The sequence below is a fragment of the Pan paniscus genome, chromosome 20 (genome assembly GCF_029289425.2).
Source record: "Pan paniscus chromosome 20, NHGRI_mPanPan1-v2.0_pri, whole genome shotgun sequence".
Lineage (NCBI taxonomy): Eukaryota > Metazoa > Chordata > Mammalia > Primates > Hominidae > Pan > Pan paniscus.
In genome coordinates this window covers 53,545,238-53,550,544 of record NC_073269.2, presented here as the reverse complement: position 1 = coordinate 53,550,544, position 5,307 = coordinate 53,545,238, and positions in this window count along the sequence as shown.

Here is a 5,307-nt window from a genome sequence, read left to right as displayed (position 1 = left end):
GCCACCAACTGGAGTTCTTGTGTCTATTCCAAGATTTCAAATTCTTACCAATTTGAAGCTCGTAAATCACGAATAAGAATACTGATTGGCCGGCTGCAAGCACGATGGCTCACGCCTATAATCCCAACCCTTTGGGAGGCCAAGGCGAGTGGATCACTTAAGGCCAGGAGTTCAAGACCAGCCTGGCAACATAGTGAGACCCCATCTCTACGAAGCAAGCAAATGAATTGCTTGGGCATGGTGGTGCACGCCTGCGGTTTCTGCTACTTGGGAGCCTCCCAGAGTGCTGGGATTACAAACGAGCCACCAGGCCTGGCCAAGACTCCACCTCTTAACTAGAGGGAGCTGCAGAATTCCTGCAAGAGATGTGTGTGCAGGGGAGAATGAAGACTCAGGGCCACGCCTGCGTCACTTCACCAGCTGTGGCTGTCCGATCATGTCCTCTGTCCCATGGGAAATGAGCAGGTTAGGCATGCACACCCTCACTTCCAAGGCTTCCAGACGGACGTGGGTTTGAATCTCGCCTCTGGAACGCAACAGCTGTGGCACCTCGGGTTACGACTTCACCTGGCTGGGCCCCGGTTTCCACATCTGGAGAATGGGGAGAGCGGCCGTGCCTGTCTCGTAGGATGATTGTGCTGATGGTGGAGGTATTTCGAGGGACACATGGGGAACTGTGCCACGTGTGTCAGCGCCCATCACAGGCAGAGGCTGTCCTTTGTAACTAGGAAAACTGAGGCTCAGAAACCAGTGTGAGTCCCTTGGGGTTCTCAGTTTTCCAGATCTCTGTCCCCTCCACCCCCCAGAGAGAGACCACCAAGGCAGAGTGTGGATCGCTCCCCTGTATGGCTCTGTCTCTCTCCCTCTGGTACCTTTTTTTTTTTTTTGAGAGGGAGTCTTACTTTCTTGCCCACACCAGGCTGGAGTGCAATGCTGGGATCTCAGCTCACTGCAACCTCCACCTCCTGGGTTCAAGCGATTCTCCTGCCTCAGCCCCCTGAGTAGCTGGGATTACAGGCATGCGCTACCACGCCCGGCTACTTTTTGTATTTTTAGTAGAGACGGAGTTTCACCATGTTGGCCTGGCTGGTCTTGAACTCCTGACCTCAGGTGATCCACCCACCTCCACTTCCCAAAGTGCTGGGGTTACAGGTATGAGCCACCGCGCCCAGCCATTCTTTCTGTCTCTGTCTTGTTCAGACCTTGTCTCTCTCTGTCCCCTTCCCCACTGGAAACCCACATCTTCAGGGCCTCCCCCTCCCTTCTCCTTCAGAGGCCAGGTGAGCTCTTTCCTTCAGACCCGGGCTGCTTCGTCTTGGCTCACTGCCTTCCAGTCCCCTCTCCCAAGTGCCCCTCAGCCCCTCCGCCATCCAAGCACCCCCTTTGCCATCCTCTCCCCAGAGCCATCCTTGGACCTCTGAGTCTCTCGGGCACCCCCAACCACGTACACTGCTGCTCTGTGCTCAAGGCCCAAGGGGCACGTGTGTGGGTTTTTGAAGGACCCCGTGAAAAATGTGTTCCTGGACCCCCGGAGTCCCTTTGGGGTGGGCCTGGATGGAGAGATTTGCACAGAGACACACATCGCTACAAACAGACACACATGCAAATACGCACATGCACACTCGGAAACATACACACACATAAAGGATGCACAGAAGATATGCCACACTCAGCCGGGTGCGGTGGCTCATGCCTGTAATCCCAGCACTTTGGGAGGCCGAGGTGGGAGGATCACTTGAAGTCAGGAGTTCAAGACCAGCCTGGCCAACATAGCGAAACCCCGTCTCTACTAAAATACAAAAAATTAGCCAGGTGTGGTGGCACATGCCTGTAATCCCAGCTACTCAGCAGGCTGAGGCAGGAGAATCACTTGAACCCAGGAGGTGGTAGAGGTTGCAGTGAGCTGAGATCATGCCACTGCACTCCAGCCTGGGTGACAGAGCGAGACTCCATCTCAAAAAAGGAAGAAAGGGATGAGTGTCACAAAAAGCAGAACAGGCACAGGACGAGAGCATGGGCTGCCACTTTTATGACCTTATGGAGCCCTTCAGTAAGTGCTGTGTTCCAGGCTCTGTTCTAGGAGCCGTATACCTGGGAATCTGTGAAACCCTATGGCAGCCCCAGGAGGTGGGTGCCATCACGGTCCCCATTTCCCAGGTGAGGAAGCAGGACCAGAGAGGTGAAGTGGCTCATCCAAGGTCACACAGCTGGAGATTGTGAGGCTGGGCTCCATTTGAACCCAGGCAGCCTGGCTCCAGGGCCTGGACACTAACCACTGTGCTTCCAGCCTCTCTCTTTTTTTTTTTTTTTGAGATGGAGTCTCACTGTCTCTCTCACCCAGGCTGGAGTGCAATGGCGTGATCTCAGCTCATTGCAACCTCCACCTCCCAGGTTCAAGTGATTCTTCCACATCAGCCTCCCGAGTAGCTGGAATTACAGACACCCAACATCATGCCCGGCTAATTTTTGTACTTTTGTAGAGATGGGGTTTCGCCATGTTGGCCAGGCTAGTCTCGAACTCCTGACCTCAGGTGATCCGACGCCTCGGCCTCCCAAAGTGCTGGGATTACAGGCGTGAGCTGCCACGCCCGGCCCCAGGCTCTTTTTCTTAAAATAGAATTCTCTGAAATTCTAATTTTTATTTATTTATTTATTTAATTTTTTTGAGACAAGAGTCTCACTCTGTCGCCCAGGCTGGAATGCAGGGGTGTGATTTCAGCTCACCACAACCTCCTCCTTCCAGGTTCAAGCAATTCTGCTGCCTCAGCCTCCCAAGTAGCTTGGACTACAGGCATGCACCACCAGGCCTGGCTAATTTTTGTAATTTTTAGTGGAGACGGGATTTTGCCGTGTTGGCCAGGCTGGTCTCGAACTCCTGACCTCAAGTGATCCACCTGCCTCGGCCTCCCAAAGTGCTGGGATTACAGATGTGAGCCACCGTGCCTGGCCTGATTTTTAATTTTTTAAATTGCTTTTGTTTTTGAGATAGGGTCTCCCTCTGTAATCACAGCTCATTGCAGCCTCAAACTCCAGCACTCCAGCAATCCTCCTTCCTTAGCCTCCTCAGCAGCCGAGACTACAGGCACAAACCACCATGCCTGGCTATTTATATTTGTTGGTAGAGATGGCTTTTCACGGTGTTCCCAGGCTGGTCTTGAACTCCTGGGTTCAAGCCGTCCAGCCGCCTCGGCCTCCCAAGATGCTGGGAATACTGGCGTGAGCTGCCGCACCTGGCCTGATATTGTTTTCGTGACTATGATGAGAGTTTCTCTCTCCCAAAACTCCCCGGGACTCAGGTGGGATGGGTGATGGGTAGACAGCAGGAAGGACTTCAAACAATCCCCCTCCCTTGATGGCAGGTGGGGGAAGGAATATGGGGAAGGGGCAGGGCCAGGCCAAGTCTTTGAGGTCGGCTGAGAGGGGAGGCAGTTGCTTAGTGTATCCCCTGCCTGGTGCTGGGAAGGGGTCCCAGCGGCTGGTACACTGGGAAGTTGGGGAGGGGACAGCTCTCCTCTTCCCCTCCTCCCCCTTTTCCCAGAATCTGGAAATGCCTCTCATTAACTTAATCATCTCTAATTAAACCAATTGGATGTGCCTGGGGAGAAGGGAAATTGGGTGGGAGGTTAATTGTAACTAAAAATATCCCCCCCACTTCCTGAGAGGAGGGAGCAGCCACCGGACCTGCGTGTATGGTAGGTTGGCATCTCAGAGCAGGAGGGGCCCCTGGTTCAGGGGCATCCTGGGTCGTGGGGTGAGGACCCAGGGGATAGGCAGGTGGGGCTCGGGGGCTGCAGTTGGTGTGTGTGTGACCCCTGTGTGTCCTCTGGGCCTGTGGACTTGGAATGTGGTGGTCGAGGGCAGTGGTCGAGGTTGAGGGATGTCGGTGTGGCTGGAGCCACCGCCCCTGTGTCCTGTTGCTGAATGTGGTGTGTGTCGCTGAGTGGCAGTGTCCGTCACACGTGCCTTGGTATAGGTTGTGTCTCTGTATAGGTTCCTGTCTGTGACGATGAGACTTTTCATGTGCGTCCGCGTGAAGAGACCACCAAACAGGCTTTGTGTGAGCAATAAAGCTGTTTATTTCACCTGGGGGCAGGTAGGCTGAGTCCAAAAAGAGAGTCAGTGAAGGGAGATAAGGGTGGGGCTGTTTTATAGGATTTGGGTAGGTAAAGGAAAAAGGGGGGTTGTTCTCTGGTGGGCAGGAGTGGGGGGGGGGGTCACAAGGTGCTCAATGGGGGAGCTTTTGAGCCAGGATGAGCCAGGAGAAGGAATTTCACAAGACAGTGACATCAGTTAAGGCAGGAACAGGCTGTTTTCACTTCTTTTGTGGTGGAATGTCATCAGTTAAGGCCGGGCAGGGCATATTCACTTGTTTTGTGATTCTTCAGTTACTTCAGGCCACCTGGGCGTATACGTGCAAGTCACAGGGGATGCGATGGCTTGGCTTGGGCTCAGAGGCCTGAGATTCATGCCTTCTTATATTAATATGAAAAATAAAACAAAATAGTGTTGAAGTGTTGGGGCGGCGAAAATTTTTTTGGGGGGTGGTATGGAGAGAGAGAATGTGCGATTTCTCGGGGCTGCTTCAAGCGGGATTAGGGGCGGCGTGGGAACCTAGAGTAGGAGAGATTAAGCTGAAGGAAGATTTTGTGGTAAGGGGTGATATTGTGGGGTTGTTAGAAGGAACATTTGTCATTTAGAATTATTGGTGATGGCCTGGGTACAGTTTTGTATGAATTGAAAAACTAAATGGAATAAGAGAAGGAGAAAAGCAGGTATAAAAGTTCTAAGAATTGGGACGACTCAGGACATCTGATTAGAGAGTGCCTAAGGAGATTCAGCATAGTCCTGCCAGCAAAGATTATTTGTTTACTTCAGGAGTTAAGAGTGGCAGTTTGGGGATAGCACGAGGAGATATCAGCTGTGATGGCTTGGAGAAACAGTGTAAACCGGCAGTGTAAACAAGAGCAGGGCACGTATGAGTAGTTGAGAACGGTGAATAGGAGTATGACTAGACAGAAGATAGTAGGGATGACAAGTTTTTTGGGGGCACAGTCTAAGTTGGTCTGGTGTCTGGAATGAGACTGGGGCCTAATAAAAAGGATTGTCCATACAGGAGCTCAAATGGGCTGTACCCTGCAGCATTCTGAGAAGCGAAAGTGGTAAAAGTATTGTCCGGTCCTTTTTAAGTTGGTGGCTGAGCTTGGTGAGGTGTGTTTTTAAAAGACCTTTAGTCTGTTCTACTTTTCCTGAAGACGGAGGACCGTAAGGGATATAAAGGTTTCACTGAATACTAAAAGCCTGAAAAAC